The 22968-nt window shown below is 37.3% G+C and overlaps 1 protein-coding gene across 2 annotated transcripts in view; it reads right to left on the bottom strand.

The window, feature by feature from the left end:
• Window positions 1-22968, bottom strand: part of CNTN5 (contactin 5) — a gene marked incomplete at both ends in the record, with an annotated part of 363298 nt that overhangs the window by 321463 nt on the left and 18867 nt on the right. The gene's annotated exons all lie outside the window — the stretch shown is intronic.

Genomic DNA, 22968 nt, shown 5'->3' with positions numbered 1-22968 from the left:
CAAAAAACAACAGAAAGAGAGTGGAAGACTGAGCTCTTTTCCTGTCAGTTCTGTCAGCTTTTTTTTTTTTTATTTAACAAATGCTGAAAAGATAAGTAGTTGTATAATCAGTTATGCTTTTTTAAGCAGGGATAATCGGTATGAATAACAAGAGAAAAGTATGCAAAGACTAAAGTTAGTGGATTGATGTTTTCTTGATAGTAAATTAAGGACTACACATAAACGCTTTCTTTTCTACAAAGAGTGGGATTAGTATGGCAGAGCTAATAAGGGTGATTTTATGGATCAGCACTTGACTTGGACTCCAAACATCTGAATGGGTTCCCAGGCATTATTCATAACACTATCACAGATGTAATTCTAGATTTAGCATGTCTTCTCTCATTACTCTTCGTTTCCTTTGCAGACAATAGAGAGAGGCAGGCATCCTTGTGTTGGCATCCTACTTCCACGTAATATTTCCCCTGAAGTCTCCTTTAGGAACGTAGATGTGTTAACTACAAAGATTCACCAGAATTCACTGTCCCTGTGTACTAAATACATATTATTCTGCACAAATAAAGCACTAGGCTATGACTGCATGTAAGAGAATATCAGAGTTTGCAAATGAACTTAAGTCCCCAAGATAAGTCAATTTCCTGAAGAAGCCTCTGTTATTGAATAAATACTCATTTCTCTAAAGGTATTTATGACTGCTGTCCAACTTGATGGTGACCTAGCAAACTGCACATGACTGCTTCCCTCCAGGGAAGGTGTTCTGCTGAATGAGGCAGAATAACTCAGGCAACAGAAGTACAGAAGCAACTGAAGAACAAGGTGCTTACAATCAAATGCTGCATTGGGGCACAAAGTAGCCTGACATAAGCCTTGACTAATGATTTAATTCAGCCCTTCAGCATGCAGGTGTATCTGTTCTATCATCTAGAGGACATGCAAATCACTAACACATGCAAAGAAGGAGCTGATGTTACAAGATAATGGTAATGTGCACCTGTGATTTAGAAGGCAAATCAAGGCCTTAGAACAGTAGGCTACATTAATTATTATAAAATCCGTTTGACTCTAGAAATCAGGAGGCTTGCTGTATATAACACAATAGTTTAGCACTTATATTTTAATATTTTACCAAAGATTTAAATCTAACTACAAACAAAAATCCCCACACTAAAGTTTATAAACAATCCCAGACACTCATAATTTATGACTGGTTTATGCAGAATTGTCAAGATAATTTTGCTGGAACAGAGAAATGGGGTGATGTCAACAGACAGTGGCTGACTACTTGCCTTCTCTTTCTTTGAATTAGCATTTCAGATTTGGAAATGTCTAACCTATTTACAGCAAAGTAAATTACTGATAGTACTTCTATGTATTCATCCTTTCACTCTAAGATTAATTATTTTGCAGCTACTTTACAGAATTTTGGTTTGCCTTTCTTTGTAGGAGAGTGTGTTCACATATAAAGAAGAATGAGGGACTGAGACTAGGAAATTGCTTTCATTTTCCTCCTAACACTAAATAACCTGTCTTCTCAATATCAGGCTAAAAGGTCAGTATCTAATTTAGGATCGTGTTTCTATAATCCTTGAGATGAGTAACTCTTGACTTCAGGCAAGATGGCCTTGTGATTTAATGCTTTTTTAATGTGAGAAAAAGCTGAGGAATTTGGCCCACACTTAAAAGCAGTCATTGAAAAATGCACAGTGTAGATTTTTTTTTCTTTTTTTTGTTTTTCCTGAACATCTACTTGCTGCAAATTCCTGCAAATTTCCTCTTGGGGCAGTTGCCACAGCTTTGACAAAGCTCTCTGAGCTAGTGCTTTTCAAGTGGCTGTGTGTGGGTATATTAGTAGTCCAGAAAAAAAAAAGGGATTAAAGAATGAGTTTGATCATTCTGGATTATCCACACTGCTTAACTGCCCACAGTTTCAATGCTCTGGGCACACAACTTTTAACTTCATACCCTACCTCTGTTTTGGGCAACCCGACTCTCTCTCAACAAATCTGATGGTGGAAGATCTAGCCGTAACCATTTTTCCCTTTGGCAAAATGACCATTTGCTGCCATTTGTCCTCCCAGCCTGGAACTGATCTCTGATACACTTCTATTTAACATTTTAGACATAGCTTTTGAGCCCACTTCTCTGGAATAGGTTCTGCAGCCTATTAAGTCTCAGATTTTTCTTTGTCTGGGAAGGTTCCATTAGATATCACAGAAAAGCCATAATCTCTCTGTCCTTTAGTCCTTTCACAGGTGTGAAACCTACCAGGTTCCCACAGTTTCAGTGCTGTGGGCACACAAGTTTTAAGTTCATTCACATAAAATGCACATTTAGTTCTGTATGACAGATAAAATTTATTCCTTCTTTAGCAAAAGATGGGCATCCAAACAAAACAATAAACCCACCTGTATATATTTGTATTTTCCCCTCAATTTCTTCTTGAAGTCTTGTGAATTTAGCGGGGTGTAGGTCAGACCATTCCTTGGAATTTCAGTGTATTCTGTTGCACATGGTTTTTCTTTCAAATCAAGGTATACTCATCTCACTCCTGCAATCAAGTTTGTTTTTTTCTGAAGTGGCACTTCTGTTAAGACGAATCTCTCTTTAGCAAACAGAACCCTTCCATTGCTTTTCTTTGCTATTTTTTCTCCATCTCAGTGAATGCTGGTGAAATTATATGTGTGTATATGTATTTTTTTTTATATATAGGTATAACTGAGAACCAGCAACTTGAAAACCATGCTTTTTCTGAGGGATTTTCCACCCCGGACCTCTCTCTTTTTGCAACCAAAAAGTTTTTCCCAGTTCATGTTTCTTTCTTAGCTTAACTGTTGTTTGGCTACGGTCCAGTTTGTCAGGTTAATGGCTGATACTCTTTGTTCTGCAGTTTCATCTAGACAAGCAGATTGATTTCTGTTAGAGGATTTGTCAGTTTGTGATGGACTTACTTAATACTCCTTGAGGCATTCAGTAATATAGTGATTTAGGAGTTAACTGGCATTCTTCAGTGATACACAGACAGATGCCCCAAATTCTTCCAGCAGCTATATTAAAATATAAATTTCCCTGATTGTAGGAATGGAATGTGAAACATTTACTACAGTATCATACGTGCCTCCTACTTGAAAGAGTCCGTCTTAGTACAGAATGCATTTTAAGTTCACAAATTCCCCTTTGCAGAGTCTTCCTTTATTTCCTCCTTATGGTTAACAAGCTACACATTCTCTCACAACACAACTACATGCTGAACAAATATGTAAAGAATTTCAAACTTATTCTAACTGCCCTAGAAAAGGGCATTTAATTTATTACACCTAATATACAGAAAGTTACTATTTCCATTTTAATATACAAAGCAGAGCAAAACAGGAGCATGAAAACTATAGCAAGAGACTGCTCAATGACCTTTTAATGGATACAGGCATGCAGTGATCTGAACTGTGGCATAAAAGCATTATTTGCTGGGCACTCCTATGCCATTGGCCTTTAGGAAAGAAGGATGTCTTTTAATCTCTTTCTAGATCTGTCTCTGACTTTGTATGACCTTTGGCAAGTCACATTAGTTGGGTGTGCAGGATCCATAAAAATTAGTAAACTATTGCTTTACTTGTTCTCTTGAGGTTTGTGAAGCTTAATTAGTGAATTTTATAAATCTTTTCTAGACTCACAAATGCAAAGTGCTATAAGGACAAAGTTTTATTGTCACTATTCCTTTGGGAAATGAGTTTCTTAGAGCTGTGGGAGATAATTAGTCACATTTTGCAGGCTGTGCTGCAGCTAAAACCACCATTAAAGTAATCTCTTATATGAAATGAACAATACTTGTTCTCACAAGTTTGGCGATATCAGATTGTGTTCTGGGTTTGTGACTTGGCCTTTTCCTTCCCTTCCACAATTCAGAAACTGTTAGGATGTTTGTTAGGATTTGTTCCATTTCCTTTTTTTTTAAATGGTGATAAATTTTCACTTCATTTCTAGAAAACTGCTCATATTGAATGTTTAAGAAATATGTTTTGCCTAAAAATTCTGCTTTATTAAGGATCACATTCCCCAGTTGCTTGCAATTGTTCACTATTGTAGCCATAGAAACTATAATCATTCTTCTCAAAATACTTGGAATAGCCACAAAGTTTTTTTGCTAAGAAACCTTGTAATTTAAATAAAATAATTGGCTGTGGTTTTTTTTGTACAGGCTGTGGACCAATGGCGTTAAGCTTACCACAAGCTGCCTCTCAGCTGGCCATTTGCAAGTGGACTGATTCTGGTTTTGAGCAGCCAGTGTCACCTTTCTTCATTATTTGGAGGGAAAGCACATCAAGAATCTGAGAGTCAACCTTGTTTAGTGGAATTACAGTAGCCTGACTCCCTTTGTGACATTAGTAAAGGCATTAAGGCACTTCTGAAAAGTTTACCTTACGGGCCAGTTTTTTTTAAAGTAGATGCATGAAGGTACACACATACTTCTCTCATGGTTTTATTCTCCTGATGTCTGTATCTCCTTTATCAAACATTGTGAATTTTCTTTCTTAATGTTTATCTAAGTTGTATGACAATTTCATTTTTTCAGACAGATCCACTAAGCCAGAGAAAACCATCAGGTTATAGACAAAACTAGATATACCTTCCCTCCGCTTATTTTGTCCTTTAAAAAATATGACCAACATATTCCAAAACTCGCTTGTCAGTCTGGATTCTACTGTGTTTTTTTTCTGAATGGTTGTCTGGGTAGTTTAAATCTTTCACTGCATCTAAGATCTGTGCTTTGGGGAACTCTACTAATCGCTCACAAAAAATCCTTATCCATGTGATCATTCTCATTTAGCAGAGACTTCAGTCACAGTACCCATGTTCTTCTCCCATTTTGTTATCACACATAGACTTTCAGCAGGTACAATTTCTTAGGTATCTTGAAGAAAAGTGCCTACATCACTCATAAACTGTGCCATGCCTCCTTTTTCACTAGCCAATCCTTCCTAAGCACGGAGTGGTATTTATGTTGCTGTTCCAGTCATGTGACTTCACCAAATTTCTGTTATGCCAACTAAGTCGTATATGTGATCATAATCATAAGATGCTGCTGTTGTTTACATTTCTTGCATTAATATATATTCATATAATATGTTCATCAATTTTTATTTACTACTTGCTCTCTTCTCCCTCCTTTCGTTATGATACAAATAATCCTCTCTGGTTCACAGACCTTCTGCCAGGTTGATTAAAAAAGTAATAATAATGCTATGACCTAATTTAAAGTTCTCAGTTAGCAAGTCAGTATGGAAAGGCTGTCTATTTTTATTCTTTTTCATGAGGCAGCTATCACTAGGCAAGCTCATGGAACTTCATGTAGGAAGCCACTATCTGGAAATACCACCAACACAGCTAGGCCTTAACCTCCAGGATATCCCTGTCCCTTCTGGAGCCTTGATCTTCAGCTAGGAAAACTGGCAATAATGTTATCTATGCCTTGAAGATCGAACTCTAGCAGTATCTGTAGTACCTCTGTAAATTAGAATCATGGAGTAGTGGCCTGTGTGAAAGACAGGTCACAGCATAATTTCAGTAACAGCTTGAATTTGGTCTCCCTATACTTGCTGTGCCTTACAGACTAGCAACCAGAGCAACTTGGCGACCCTAGAGTTCACTACTATTGCTCATCAAAAGATCTGGGCATCCTGAAGAGTTTGGCCATGAGATAAAGAAGCTATATCTAGGGCCTTACTGATTTGGGAAAGTACGCTGTGGACTTACAAAAGTGTATCCTGACAAAAGAAACCATGACAGCAAGAAATTCCTCTCACCTTCTTTCAGTATTCCAAACCATAACCAAGAGACAGATCTTGAAATTTTTGTTAAAACTTTAACACTCCTAAGAAAGTTCATAAAAAAGAAGGGCAAGTGCAAGACCATTTAAATGATGCTAGTATGGTAAACCCCAAAACAAGTCAAACTTATGTTGCTGGCATGAAGCATTTCAGCAGTTCTGATGTGCTGAAGAGAGTTTGCTTTCCTCCTAACATTTATAGAGCATTACGCACGAAACCTCCAGATCCTGTAATGGGCCAAGAGGGTTCAATCCCCTCTATAGTCCATTCAACATTTATCTGCCATCACATAACAAATATTCAGAAGTTGTACTCTCAAGTGAAGCAATATATAAAAGGGAACATTTATACTCATTATATGTAATCGCAATACCAGTACCATGACAGATAGGATGTGGGAATTAATTTTGACTTTTAGAGAACATCCACTACAAAGATTCATGTATTGCAACATGTTCTCTCTCAAAAAATAAATATGCTTCATATTTTTATAATAATAATAAATGGCCATTTGTGCAGTGGGTGAAAACAGTATTCTGATCAGTCAGTGGAAACCAAAGTGTAACGTGTTGTGCTTCATTCCTGCAGTCTTACTAGATCATTCCCAGCAAGAAACACTACAGTGAGTCATAGCTATAGATTATATAAAATCTTTTTTTTTCTTCCAGTAACATGGTTCTGTGAATATTAAAGGTTTGAAAATCTTTCACCTGATGCTAGCAAAAAGCCTGCCAAACATTAACATCAACAATCTTTTTGAAGACAGAACAAAAATAATGAACTATGCAATCTAATTTATATACAGAGTTTATATTTTCACAGTAGAATAGTGTTTATTGAATTTTTTACTTATGTAACCACAGGAAGAATTGTCTCAACCCACTGCACAGAACAAAGGGACTATTATAGAGAGAAATACTGTGGACCTATGCGAAAAAGTGTGTTCCTATCATTTTGCTTTCCTCTTCTACTAAATATTCATTCATGCGTCTCATCCTGGTGAGAGAAAACAAGAGGGAAGCAATCTGAAATATGCTCATCCATCTCCTGCATAATCTTCTTTTTCTTGTTCTCTGCATGCAAACAGTATTAAATTCCACCTGAACAAGGATCCACAGAGAAACAACTTAAGATATAGATATAACATAGTGCTCACCTGTGTTTGGAAATGCTTCAGTCAAAAAGTGGCAGCATAGTTGTTTGCACATTTTGTGCTGATAGATGATATGTTACTGGCATCCTGAAGGGAGGCATTTTGATAAGCACACCCAGGCTGAACTAGACAGCTCTTTATGTGGATAACCTTCTAAATGGGAACCAACGTAGTATGTCCTTTCTCCCCATTTACTTTATAATTGTCATGAACTCCTGACAGTTCCAGTTTACCTTTCAGCTTTGTAAGACAAAAGTTAATTCTATTTTTTTTTTCCCCAAATCTGTTTTTTTCAGCACAACATTTATATGAGACAATACTGCAAAACAATAACACAGTAAGTAACACAGTAAGTAACACAGTAAGTAAGTAACACAGTAAGTAACACAGTAAGTAACACAGTAATTTTGTTTTCTTCTTCTTCCTCATAATGTTTGTCTTAACTTGATAATGTTAAATGTCAGCAGCAGGTGCTGCTTGAATCTTTGCTGACAGTTTGACTAATGTCTTACAATTTAGGCATGGCTTTTGAAAATATTGCTGAACACTGTTTTCCTGTCTAAACTAATGAATGTTACAGTTATTTGCCATCATCATCAATACTGTTAATGTTAAGAATTAATGCAGACAGTTTATAGGTTTCCAATTACTTCTGTGGGAAAACTCCAGTCAAAATAGTGCTGAAAACACTGTGGCAAGCCTGCTACACAGCACCTCTCGCAGTGTTACCCTCACTGTTGTAACCAACGGGCAACATTTATTCCCAAAGAATTCTTAATATACTCAAAAGCTTGTAGCTGTAAGAGCCTCTCTGTTGGCTCCACGCACCTGCTACTGATAATCATTGATAATCATCGTGACTTTCATTGGTCAGGCTTTCGTTGTAGCACTTGACTAAAACCATCAACGAATCAGAACTGAAATGTTGCACAGAAACTTACCAATTTTGAAAAACATACTCCTGGCAAGGTCTTTCAAATCAGATTTTTTTATTTTTTTATTTTTTTTTTTTACTCGAAGATGAAACAGAGTCAGACACGGCCATTGCTACATGCAGGGTATGTAGGCAGTGCAGACCTGTATTCAGGTCTCTGATCCATTTTATGCAGAGAAAGATTGTGAACAGAAGTATCTCATCTTCAGGGAAGAATCACAGCTGCTTAGGATAAATATCTTAGGGTCGATATCCCACAGTTTCTCCTGATGAAGGTTTTATATTTTGGCTAAACCTGATTACACTGGGGCATGAGATGGAGATATTCCAGAATGAATACTGCTGAGTAGATTACTTGCCAAGTTTTGTGAAACTTGAAATCAAACGTATTAAATTTGTCTCCCACATATCATTCAATGCTTTAACAGTGTTTCACTTGCTATTTTGCTATTCTCTGGCTTGTAAATTTTAAATTTAATTTTCATTCTGATCTATATTTTTCATTGCAAATCCTTGTAATTTTTTATGAACTAAAATTGTCGTTTCCTCTCCCAATAAACCTGGTTGCTAAGAAGGAAGCCTTAATCTCTTTGGAATATGCTTTTGTGCTGTCAGGCACAATAGAATAATAAAATATAGTTGTAATCATTTATTTAGATTAAATGGCACTAAAGATTTTCCAGAAATTTCTGTACAAACTGCAAGGAAACAAACTTTTAAGCTGATGTCCTGAACTTTATGAACAGAATGGGGAGATACTTCTCTAAAAAAAGGAGCTATAAAAGACAGCTGACAGAGCGCAAAACTCTTTAACATAAGAAATAAGAAATTCCAGGCAGAGAAATGGGACCTTATTCTTAGTGTAAAAGATTCACTGGTGCACCTGGTTACAGGTATCTGGCTCTGGCTTGGGATGGAGCCATAAACTGTCCTCTGCAGAGCAGTGCTGAATCAGCTCTCTCTTGTGAAATGAAACAATGATCAAGAAATAGATTCCTGTCTTTTATTCACTAGGAAAGTTTCAAACTGCTTTTTGTACTTTGGGGGCACAAGAACTCCTATCACCTCTGACAGGGCTGCTCTAAACAGTGTGGCAAAAACATTCAAGACGAACCTATATCAATCTCTGCTGCTAAAGATGCTCCAGCTGCCATGGGATATTCCATTGTCCCAGGAAAGATAAGGAAAGACTTCCTTGCTTAGTCACTGAGGATCACTCTGGCGAGGGAGAAGATGAGGCAAAAGTTCAGTTCTAGTCTATCTTAAAACAATTTTAATTATTACAGTTTTAATTTTCCTGCTTCATGTCAGGCTGGCATTGTATCTATCTGGGACCCAAGTCCTGAACTCTTCCAGCTCAGGCTCCACAGGCAAGGGAATAGCTCCCTGGGAAGTCCTTATGGGGCTGTGATGCAAGCGAGTTATTTCGCTGCTCCTTTTCACAATGTGGACTGTTAGATCTGATAGAAAGTATCTGCACCCAGAATCTAAGTATTCAGAAGTTTAGGCAAAGGCTCACCTGGGATTTCGAGGTTTATTTTTCTATATTGGGTATCCACAAACTATTACAAAATGAACCCTGAATTACTTCACATTCCTTCCTCTGTTTCAAAAAACCTCACAAATTTTAACTGTATGAAGATATGCACTGTCCACACTGGAATAAACAAAAAAAAAAAAAAAGCAAAGCAACTGCTTTTAGCTGCAAAAATTCCAGCTCCTTGCAATGTATTTCCCAGATCAAAAATCAATACTGAAAAATGGACTCAGCAAAAACAAATTAACTGTGCAAATGACTTGGACTTGCTCTGCGAACTTTTCTTTTGCTGTTTTTAACCCTTTAAGATATCAGATGACTGCTACATAAGCGAAGCGGTGCAGTTTTATGATTTGTTTGTTTATGCTGTTTTAGCACAATTTGTTAGCACAGCTTTCAAGGTGAATCTCAACATAAAGTTTTCCAGGTACATTCTGATTACTATGATAAAACATGCTTTCTATTCAAAGATGGATTAAAGAATATATGGCACTTGTAGGACTTGTTTCAAATATCAACAAAGGAAAATCACATTTGATCACTCAGGCATGACTTTATATTCCTTACTGGTATATAGATATGAAATTTACATTTTTGGTGTATTTTATCTACTCTTTTTTCTTTCTTTTTCTTTCGTGAAGTACTTTAGATGCTTTTGTTCTGCAGTTTACTAAATGATGGCTGTGTTCCAAACAGATTTAGGAAAGTGATCAAACCAATATATCATAATACAATTTTCTAAGACTGACTGATTCAAATAGGCTGCTGACTAAGACTGCCAGAAAACAATGAATGTTCAAGATTACTCAGAATGATAATGTGAATTTTGCCTTCTGTCCCCTTAGCATTAATTAAAATTAGAACAGACTCTTTCATACTCTTTATCATTACTGCTTAAACAGCTTCTGACTGACATCTCAGCTGACTTATTTTCCTTCCTAACTTTTACATATATGCCAGCCTGGCCACAAATCTAGACAGTAATTTTTCTTCACATTATTTGCAAGTCTAAACAGTGTTGATGGATAGAAGGAACTGAGAATTCCCTCTGCTTCCAAGGACAACCTTTTCCTTCATTCATTCCTTATGCAGTGCAGAACTTAGACCTTTGTGAAAAGTGAAGAGCAGATGTATATATCACCTAAATGGTTATAGAAATAATGGCAACTGAGGATAAAAATAAAAGTACTAGTTCTGATGTTAAAAACCTATGGTAAATTGATAATATCATTAACTAAGTAGCGTTAAGTGCTCTTTGTTACTTCAAGATATATTTAGAAGTATACAAACATTATATTCTGTAACGTATTGCCTTTCCAACATCCATTCCTCAGCAGAATCATGTCACATACCTGTTATCACTTCTATGATGGAATTCAGTCAGTATGTAACATCCTAGATGGATCCTGTATATCATTCAATTCCCAGTTAATCACTAGAAATACAGCTGAAAGGGACATTACCCATCAGGCATTTGCCTTTGATTCTGAAGACTTTTCTAGATCAGTCCCAGTGTAGACTGCAACTTCCAGAACTTTGTTAATAAATGCTATTGAACTATAGCCATTGCAGTGATTCCAGTCATTAACTTTCATAGTGCAATATGCTATAAAACATGCCATCTAATTCCAAATGTTGTGTTGGTGTCTTCTTTTTCTTTAAGAGAGAACAGGCCAAGAGTTGTAAGAATATGTCTTTAGTTCTTACACTCCCTCTCTCTCTCCTGTCTGCTCCCTCATACCATCTCCCCGAATGCCAGAACAACTCTTAAAGTGAAACCAGTAAATTGCCTGTTCTTTGATACAGCTTTATAACAAAAACTAAGGCCTTAATACTTTTGGAAATGTAGTAAAAGCTGTACTTAGGACAAGCCATTCATTCATTTTACATTGGCCACTGGAAAATAAAAAGTCATTCGCTGATTAGATGAGCTGGGAACAAAGTAGTGGTCACAACGTGAATTAATAAATGCTGAGGTATATGGCTCCAGAAAAGCTCATTTATATCACAAGAATAACATGGCAAGATCTTCATAGATCTTCCTCTCTTTCTTTTGTGCTGTGGGATGATTAATGGATTAGGTGTGTTTGAGTGTTTGTATTCTCCCGTATCTGGGATTTCCAACATAGACAAATGCCTCCCTACTTCAGTATCACCACAACATTTATTCATTTTCTAAAAGTAGAAACAAGTAGAAAGAGCAAAAATAATTTCTAATTTAAATTCTTCATCCTTTCTTAAGGATATTTCTCCCTTTTCACATTCTCTAGTAAAACAAAAGTTCTTTCTGTAAAATAAAAGAAAACAAAAAAAAAAGAAAACTTGTTTCAGGTTTTAATTTGAGATATTTTTTCATCTGTAGCTTTTGTACTTCTAACGCTTCAGTAAAAATGACTGCAGTTAAGTGAAATCTTCAAGCCCCTAAGTAACAGCTTGAGAGCAACAGCAAGATTGGCTTTCGCAGAAGTTATGCACATATTCCTTCAATTAGCAGTCAGATACTTATCCTTATCAGGGACATTGTCATTTGTAGAGCTTCCCTGCCTCCTCATCTGTTTTCACAGCTACACTGAATGCATTTGAAACTGAAGAATGATCAAAATCTAAACAGCTGTCAGTTTGCAGAGTCTCCAGCCTCTGCATATGTGCTGCCACTGTGCCAAGGCCATGCCTAAATGCCAGTTATAACAAGGAGGACATGCATATTGTGTTATATTAGTTGCTACTAATTTTCCCAGTTACTGTGGCTAGCACTATTGATTCTTCCATCAAAATGAACAAATTGGACAGTACAAAGCACTGGAAAAATCTCTGTCTAATTATAAATATCCTCTAAACAACACCTCCGTTAGGAATAATCATGCCTTTACCATCATTGCTACATATTCAAAATCCCAACTGAGAAAACCCTCAATTTTTTCCGTACAATTAGTGCTTTATTGTCTACTTGCTCGCACCAATTGTAAGCTCTGCAAAGTCTGGGATGTTCTTTGTCTCTCAGTGTTCAGAACCTGAGTTTGAAATTGGCAGGTCTCTATATGTACAAATCTTTCCCAGAAATTTTCAAGAATAAGAACAGCTAGGGCCCAAAATCACAGGAAAAAATCCAGAAAACACATATTCCTGTTATTCAGATGACTGAGGTACCTGGTATACCTAAGAGTTGTCTTCTCAATCATTTTGTGTAATGTACCACTCCCAGACTGTAAGGTACCTCTGTAACATACCACCCCCTTGCGTACTTACCTGTAGCATTGCAACTTACATCTCAGGCATGGCAGCTGCATCTAAAGCTTCCCATTACTCTTTCTTTATCATATTTGCCTTTTCCCCCCCAGTTTTTCTAGACAGTCTGATCTGTCAATGTCTTCCAAACCAACAGCATTTTAATAATACCTTGACGTTTGGAAATGGATGCAACAGAAATTAAGGTTGTACAGATAAAAGAAAGGAACAACAGATCCAGAGATAGAACCAATATAGAATCATAGAATTATAGAATCATTAAGGCTGGAAAGGACCTCTGAGATCATCAAGTCCAACCGTTAACCTAACTGCCTGGTCCACCTCTAAACCACGTCCCCAAGCACCACATCCACATGTTTTTTGAACACTTCCAGGGACTGTGATTGCACCACTTCCCTGCGCAGTCTGTTCAAATGCCTCACCACTCTGTCCGAAGAAATTTTTCCTAATGTCTAATCTAAATCTCACCTGGCAAAAAAAATATTTCTGCAGGCAGAGAGACGGGTAGGACTCGAAGGCTAGAAGGATGTACACCTGTTAAAGTAAAAAAAAAAAAACCAAAAAACAAACCACTGAGGAAAAGAAAATGGTGAAAAAGTCAGTTGAAAACCATGTAGTCCTCAGGTCTCTTTGTATTATACAGTGATTCTTGATTTTTGAAGTTAAAAGCCACAGTAATCATGACATGGATGAGAATTAAAATACTGATTATATAAATACATTAAAAAGGGAAACTGGGCATCTAGAGTGACTAGGACAGTTGCAGAGATGTATTTTGCTGGCTTGTATGTATATCACCATGCACTGGAAAGATGAAACTCATGGTAGTTCTTAATTCTTAAAGAGAAAGATAAACATGGAGACTTCCTTCCAAGTATTTTATTGCATGTATAAATCTATGTTACCAGTAGTTTTAATTAAATGTAATTCCTCTCTCTGTCTACATCACTTTCAGGACTGAGGCTAAGGAGAGAGCTGTTGTCACTTTTCATACAAATGTAGATAATATCATTAGTTTCCTGAAACAAACAAACAAAAATGTCCTGTGTATATTTACTTTCTGCCTAAATCCCTCTGAAGCAGTTTCAAGTAGAGATATTCAATGCTCTACTGTTGCAATTGCTATTCATCCATACTCAGCTTTACACGTAGAGTACAGGATTTTAGCCTACCTTCTGGTAGGAGGCTGTTACCCATTAATGTTGATGGAAATTGCTGCCTGGAGAACAAGAGAAACCTGACCAGGCAAGATTTGACTCTGTACTCTTATCTTTTTACAATTTTTTGCCAGAAAACAGATTTTCAAACAGTTTAGCCAGTAAGGTTAAACTAGCTTGTTAAATGACCTAAGACTAGGATAGTGAGTAGAATTCCACTCTTCTTATAATACAGTTACATAAATTTTGTGGAGGATGCTGTAATCTGAAGATAGGAGCATTAGAAATACTTAGATACTGAAATTTGATGTACACGTGAAGAGCTGGTACATTTCAGCAGTGAATTAAGTTACCTCTGAGTACTTGTCATACAGGCATGCTGAGTCTCTAAGCACATTTATGACCCTCCATCATGAAATGCCCTATATAAATGTAAATTCATACTAATATCTACACAGTATCAAAATTATTCCATAAACTGCAAAGTGGCGTGTGAAGTAGAGTAAAAAAGTTAATCATTGTGTATCACAAAGCTACTTGCATACAAGTAGTTTATGACTAATGTTTTACATAATACGCTTCATCCGAGAAAGAAAAAGTCAATTTGCATACATAAACACAGACACATATTTGCACATAGAGCAAACAGTGACACTGAAACACAGGTATATTGGAAATAACTGACTGAAGAAGTAAATTATCTTTCAGCCCCATTTCATTCATAGATGAAATGCCTCATTAATTTAATATGAGGTTAGAAGCACAATACTAGCCTAGCCTTGTTTTGTAAGTCTCCAGTTGGTTTTCAAGTAGTTAATTTGGGGAGCAGTAAAGGGAAGCAAAACCAAAAGAAACACTATTTTTTTGATTTATGCATGCAGAGAGAATTTTTCAAGTGGACCTTCTGGAACCAACCAAGTCTGGGCCTCCCATCCGGGTTCACCCCACCTGACTTCAGCCACTTTAGAAACAGAATAACTACAGATTCTCTTTCAATTCAGGGGCAAGAAGAAAACACCCTAGAGAGCAGCATTACTTACTGAGGCCTAATCCAAGGCAACCCAACCTGATCCTTCATATCAAAATCTTCATATGATTACACTCACAGGATTTGTACTATATTATTCAGGGGGAGGAAGGAAAGGGAAGTGATGCCCAGTTGAAAAGTGCAATGACAACTCACCACCCTGTTTCAGCAAGGAATGGGATTAGGCATGTCAAAGCATGACCCATGACATGGGTCAAGATCTTTCCCAGCTGGTTTCCTCCCACATCTGTGGATTTAGCCTGGACAAAAGCCCTTCTCCCCTGTGGCACAATACAAGTCCCATGTAGTAGACCAAGCAGAGGACATAAACTTGTACTGCCCATTAGCCATGTGCAGCCCAACAGTCAGTTTTGTCCAGCTCTGACCTGACTTTCAGTGAGACAAAAAAGTCTTTAAATGCTAAACAACCTAACAAATTGTAATAGTTCACCTCATCTTTTATCTATAGGCTTTAGAAAAAGGTAACTGCAGTATTAAAATGTCAAGATGTTTGTTGTTAATAACAAGGCCAAAAATAGATCTTTTAAGAATGTGAAAAATGAGGGCAGCAGAATTTAGTATGATCTCTGATGATCTGAAAAAAGCCCATTTTCTTTTGCTGTGTACTAGAACAAGCCAAAATAAAGCTAATTTATCTCTAAAACAGCAAATTGCTTTTTAGTAAATGGCCCACGAGGGGGCAATAAAAACATTAGAGAATCTTTGACATGATAAATAATTAAAAGACTGGTCAAAACCTTGATAGAAAGTCCCCATTGCCTGCAAATCACAAGACCTCAAGGGCACTCCTGCAGAAAAGGAAATGTACAGTAACACAGGAAATGACTCAAGTGCCAAGTCCAACACAATAGCATTAAATATTAAATATTAAGTAACAGTAAGCCCCAAAGGAAGGGAACTTTATATCATGATCTAATTTATGCCCTGTATCATGGGGACTTACACATGTTAATGGTTCAAGTGATAAATTCAAATAAAAGAACCAACACTGTAATAATCTACAAAAGGAAGTAAATTAATAGGTCATGTATATAGCAATAACCTCTTAAATTCACCAATTAAGTCATAAAAGACAAAATTAGGTACCATAAGTAAGTATTCTATAAGCCATTGTCTAACAATTACTCAACATTTTCCCTTCATTTGATGAAATTTTAAAGGCAGTAGACCCATACTGAGATATTTTTATTTCACTGAGCTACAGTAATTCCTAGGCAAGAGCGATTTAGATTCCCAAAGCACTATGATGATTTTCAACAAAACCACCTTTGCTTTTAATAAACCAAGACCTGTGTTGCTCTAACTTGGTCATATAATATCTCCCTCCCAACTGCAACAGCAAAGTGAAGTCCTCCATATAAAATGCCAATATTGTTCCCCTGAGCTCTACTTATTTTTATTGGGGATTAGCTAGATTTGAAATGAATCATGAACACAAAATCAATGAAAATCATGTCATAAAAAATGAGGTAACATACATTAGGCAAGAACAAAAACAGATTTTCAGAATATCAGTTACCCTACATTTTAAATGTACAATAATATGTTGAGTTATTCTAAAAATCAAATACATATAACAGAGTATAACCAGCTCTACTAGGTTAACCTATATCAAAATGGAACATCAAAATAATCTTATTACTGCACACGTTCCAGCCAATGATCCTTTTCCTTTTCTTCTTATTTCCTTAATCATTGCACTCATGTTACATCTCTTTGCACCTACAAACAGCTTAATGTAAATTATGAATAAAGCCATAGATTAACAGACATTACACTAACCTTATGTCTTGACACAGCATAACATATTTACACCCACACAAGGAAGACAAGGGCTGAAAAGTATTCATCCATTTATGTCTGCTTGTACATTGCAACCCTGCTAATATTTAAGGTTTGAGCAGTTGTTAATCTCCACTTTATAGCAAAGTGCATGGTGATCCTCTTGTGTGAACAAGTATTGCTCTGTGACTAGTTTAAATCTAGAGACTCTTTGACCACTTGTAACTAAGCCATGCTTGAACATTGGTCACAAATTGTGAAAAACTATTATTCTCAGCAGGCCTTGACTCATAAAAGAGGTAGAGATGAGCATACTTGTGTGTTGTCCTAATTCTTTTCATATGGTGACAGTGTGCTTGGCACTACACAAAACTCAGACCTGAAAAGAACCCTGTTAAGAGGCATGTAACATCCAGATATGGAGGGACATCTCTTACTTTTGCTGGCTAATCTTATCACAAATTCAGGGTGAAGTTTGATGAACAAACATTGTGATTTTAGGGGAATAGCAAGATGCTATGTTAGAGAAATCAATAATATTACGACGAGCCTTTGGCTAATTGAAATTGATGGCCTTGACAGAAACATTTAGCATGAGCACTTTGAAATAGGAACCAAAGCATCAGAACAGGAAAACAGTTTGAAGCACAGGAAAAATTATGATGAGTATAAAAATAGAATGAGGAGAAAGCAGTAATATCAACTGTTATGCACATTACTTGAAGGAAGTAAACCAGGAGCTTCATTTTTTCTAAGCCCAAAAATATCAGAATGACCTGAAAACCTAAATCACATTTTCAAACTAATTTAGGACAATAATTTCATATGACTTTCAGAGGGAAAAAGAACTTAAAAGCAAGTACAAGAATATCCCTCTGACCCTCTAAATTTCTCCCTGCTGTTGCAGGACCTTCTAATTAAAACATTATACAGTGCTCACAAAGCAACATCATTTACAGACTGCAAACAAATTTGAATCTAATTGTGCAAGGGAGATGAGATCTATCTGTATCTGTTTGCACATCTGTATGTGACACACAGCGGCTTCTAAATTACCTATATCATGTAGTCTTGCATCTGGTATGGAATAATGTCTGGCAACAGGACAGGCTGGAGTCAACTGGCTGAAAAGCAACTTGGCAGAAAAGGACCTTGAAGTCCTGGTGGGTGACAAATTGACCATGAGCCAGCAATGTGCCCTCGTGGCAAAGGAGGCCAACAGCCTCCTGGGCTGCATTAGGCAGAGCATTGCCAGCAGGTCAAGGGAGGTGATCCTTCCCCTCTGCTCAGCACTGGTGAGACACACCTGGAAGACTGTGTCCAGTTCTGGGCTCCCCAGTACAAAAGAGACACGAACAGACAGAATCGAGTCCAGAGAAGGGCCATGGAGGTGATTAAGGGCTTTGAATATCTCTTTGATAGGAAAGGCTGAGAGAGCTGGGACTGTTCAATTTGGAGAATAGAAGTTGAAAAGGAAACCTTATGCTATCCACAACCACTTGATCAGAAAAGATGATGGAGACTTCTCAAAGGTGCATAATGATAGGAGGAGAGGTAACAGACACAAGTTGAAACATAAGAAATTTGCATTAGCTATAAAGAAAAAAATATTATCATGACTGTTCAAATACTGGAACATGTTTCCCAGGGAGTCTGTGGGATGTCTGTTTTTGGAAGTCTTCAAGACTCTAATGGACATAGCCCTGACTGAGCATCTTGATATAATTACCCCTGCTTTGAGCAGACGGGTGGACTAGATTACCTCCAGAGGTCCCTTCCAATCTGAATTGCTCTATGATTCTATGTTTTTCTTCTGTCTCTGCATTTTCACTGGCAAGCCTTTTTAAAAATTTAAAAGAAACCAACCAACCAGAAAACAACGTATGTTTTAATATGAAAAAATACTTTATGGCAAAATAACTAAACATCTTTGGCACATTTGGTATTGTTACTTGGGCTAATGGTGTCTGTATTCAAATAATTAAACCACAGAAGAATGTATAGCGCATAGGAGCCATACTCTGAAGACAGCCCTGCTTTGTGCTGGCGGTTTTCCAGGTGGTCACAATTCTTTGTATACAGATATGTGTTTAGCCGCCACCCATCACAATCACCTAAGGAGGGGAACTTGCCTCCGCAAAATTGTGTTTTGGAAATGATGAAAAACAGAAAAGGAAACCTGGTTAGAACAGATCTGAATTTTGACGCCATAGCCCTCTCTACATTTTTCTAAGAAAACATGTGACATCATGGAGATAATAAAGAATTTTTTTCAGTCAATGTCATTTACAATTGACCAGCATTTGGTACCACAAACTTCTGTATGCTCTCTGATCAGTGTGGTCTCTGTTCAGTGGGTTTACGCTGAGACTTAAACAACCATATCTTCTCATCCTAGGGAAATTCCTTTGGCAATACATCTAGAAAATGCCAGGGTCTGTAAGATGAAACTTCACATGATCTTCTGCTACTGTGTCAAAATATGGGAAAACTTTGAATATTTATTATGAATCAGTACAGCACTGATATAACAGTTATGATATAGTGCTTCATGTAGTTTTTAGTGTACTCTAAGAGAAAAGAACACTTATAGCAGAACTGGAACTCAAAGCAAACATTATTTATTTATCTAGGTTCCTGACAAAAAATTATTTGTACCATCAAGAACATTTATTTTAGCAGTACTTTTATGGTCTGTTGAGGGCATTACAGTCCATCATCTGACTACAGTCCAGAATATATTCTTCTTTTTGTATAAGCACTGTAAAAGAAAGCTTTTAAACCTACTGTTGTGGGGTTTTTTAAAAGGACAATCAGGAATTATAAAGTAGAGAGGGGCTGAATTAAAAATCCAAGCTGTCCTTATGACTAGGAATAATGTATTAATTAAAGGCCAAACCATCTGTATTTCTTCGACAGCAAGAGATTATTATGTCAAGGTGTTATGACACTGTACAACAATGTCACAATACTGACACTTTCATCTCTTTTTGATGGGTGATCATGTCATTACAAAGGATGTGAAACACAACATCACACTAAATCAGCCACATAAATCTATGTAACTCCTGATAACTTTGTGACACCATTTGTGCTGCAAAAGCTGTCTTGCTGAAGGCATAATGGGTCTACAAGGGAGACAGTTCGATTCTTATTTTCATGTATTTGCAATTCTTGCATGTCTGTGAAAAATGGAGATAAAATATTTTATTTAAAACTTACCAAAGTTAGAAAACATACATAAAATATACCAAACTATACCAAAATATACAAATAAAAATACAATACCAAAAAACCAAAATATACCAAAATATACAAAACTCCCACCCAAGAAAAACAAACTAAATCATACACACACAAATACACACAACTATACACATACAAATTATAGCTAAAAATGATTAATGAAAAGTATACCTAAAAGATACAGAGGAAATGGAAATGCACTTTTTTTTCCTTACAAAATAGGCTGCAGACAAAAAAGGTCTGAATTATAAACATTTGTATTCTGTGATGAATATCGTTAATCTGTAGATATAGAATTTATTTCCCTTCCTGTTCCTCTTGCTAAAAAAGGTTCAAAGCATCAACATGTATTTTTACAATCTCTTCAGGAAAAGTCCAAGAACAATGTAGATACCTGTGTAAACTGAATTTTTTTCTTCTTTCTGAACTCTGCTGAACAAGTAGAAAATAAATGTAAATGAGGAAGGAAAGCAGCCAGAGTTCCTCTGGGTTCCACTGGGAATGTAAAGAACATGCTGCTGGTGATATTTCTGCTGTTGTATTTAGTGCCAACAAATCTCCAAAGAATTTTTGTTTCACAACAGCAAACTGTTGCAAACCTCAGTTAATGCACTCTGCATAATAGTACTTCTAAATTCATACAAGGTTCCTTTCTGTTTTCTCAAGCTAAGCACCTAGAGACCCCAAAGCAAGACAGGGAAAAATAACCGCTGCATACATTAGAAAATACGTAACTACAAAGCCTTAGTCTGTAGAATTACTAAGCTTTTTAGTATTCTACTGTCAGTACAAGGTATTTTACAAGCATTGAAGACAACAAGTCAAATGGGTAGACTAATGTAATGGCTAATATAGCAGTATTAGGAAGCATGCTTTGTCTAATAATGAGATGGCAAGAAAATGTATGAAAAAAGAAGACGGGAGAGAAGTGAGAAAGAGAGAAGGAAATGGTAAAAAGTTGCTACACCTAATCTATCATATACGTAAAGGTCAACTAACAAAAGAAAAAAGGTTTTCTCACTTTGCTTGGCAGAAGTAATGCCTGTCTAGCTAGCAAACTTAATGCCCAACATCTGCTGACTTGTCTGAGAGCAAAGAAAGGCCCAGAGAAAGAAACTAATATCCACAGAAGAAGACGACATGAGGCATAAGGAAGATTAAACCATAGCGGGTCTGTTGCATGCATCCTTCTGTTAAGGAAAACAACTTATGGCATATGATTGCTGCTTCTTGGCAAACTCATTGGTGCCTACATCGATTTTTTGAAGTCTTTGACTGTCTTAACCTGCTGCAGTACTGATTAATTAATCCACAGAATAGCTGAGGTTGGAAGGGACCTCCCTTCAGGTATTTATAGACATTGATAAGATCCCCCTGAACCTTCTCTTCTCCAGGCTGAACAGTCCCAGCTCTCTCAGCCTTTCTGCATAGGAGAGATACTCCACTTCATGGCCCTTCATTAGACTCCCTTCAGTATGCCCATGTCTCTCTTGTACTGTGGAGTCCAGAACTGGACACAGCACTCTAGGTGTGGCCTCACCAGTGCTGGCAATACTTTGCCTAGTGCAGCTCAGGATACCATCGGCATTCTCTGTGGCAAGTGCCCGTTGCTGGCTTATGTTCAACCTGGTGTCCACCAGGACCCACAGGTCCTTTTCTGCCAAGCTGGTTGCCAGGTGGGTGGCCCCCAGCACATGTTGGTGCCTGGGGTTGTTCCTCCCTAGTTGCATGACTTTGCATTTCTCCTCGTTGAACTTTGTGAGGTTCCTGTCAGACCATTTCTCCAGCCTGCCGAGGTCCCTCTAGATGGCAGCATGACCCTCTCAGCTAGTCCTCGTGGATTTGTGTCAACAGCAAACTTGTTAAGGGTACACTCTATCCCATCATCCAAACCATTAGTGAAGATGTAAAACAAGACTGGACCCAGTCTTGACCCCTGGGGTACACCGCTAGTTACTGGCCTCCAACTAGACATTGCGTTCCTGATCACCATCCTCTGGCCCTGGCCATTCAGCCAGTTTTCAATCCATCTCACTGTCTGCTCCTCCAGCCTATACATCAATAGCTTGCCTATGAGGATCTTACGGTGACTATATAGAGAGCCTCACTGAAGTCAAGGTAAACAATACCCACTCCTTTCCCCTCATCTATCAAGCCAGTAGAAGGTTCCCAAGATTTCATCATTGAAGGTTATCAGGTTGTTCAAGCATGACTTCCCCTTGGTGAATCCATGCTGACTACTCCTGATCACCTTCATGTCCTTCATGTGCCTGCAAATGGTTTCCAGGATCAGTTGTTCTATCCCCTACTCAGAGATCAAGGTGAGACTGACTGGCCTGTAGTTCCTTGGGTCCTTCTTGCCCTTTTTGAAGATGGGAGTGACATTTGCTTTCTACGAGACCCCAGGTACGTCTCCCAATCACCATGATTATTCAAACATAATCAAAAGTGGCCTCACAATGACATCAGCCAGCTCCCTTACACCTCATGGGTGCATCCTATCCGGTCCCATGGATTTATGTATATGCAGTTTGCTCAATTATTCTCTCATCTAAATTAAGCAGTTTGCTTAAGTATTCTCTAACCTGATCCCATTCCACCAAGGGTATATCTTCCTTGCTCCAGACTTTCCCTCTCATCTCTGGGTCATTGAATTTCTGACGGCCAGTCTTACTAGTAAGGACTGAGATGAAGAAGAAATTCAGTTTCTGGTTTTGAGGAATTCTGTGTTTGAGAAATTAGACTTCTAAGATTATAGTTATATATAAAAAAAATCCATCAGTAATAATATCAATCTGGATTCCTGTACTTCTTCACCTGCTATTAGTCGCTTGTGCATTAGAAGTACTGGACCTATAGGCTGATGCCTGGAATAAGCCCATCTCACTTTATTTTTCTAATTCACATTTCTTATTTGCATGACTAAACACTATGCACACCCTTGACAGTGAGCAAAGAGGGACAGATTGCCACAGGATAATTTTGGCATCTTAATTTTGGTTGAAGAACTTTCTTCGGGTGCCTTCTTTTCTTTTTTTTTTTT

This window comes from Platalea leucorodia (assembly GCF_965183815.1).
Source record: "Platalea leucorodia genome assembly, chromosome: 2".
Lineage (NCBI taxonomy): Eukaryota > Metazoa > Chordata > Aves > Pelecaniformes > Threskiornithidae > Platalea > Platalea leucorodia.
This window is presented reverse-complemented; position numbering and strand designations above follow the sequence as displayed.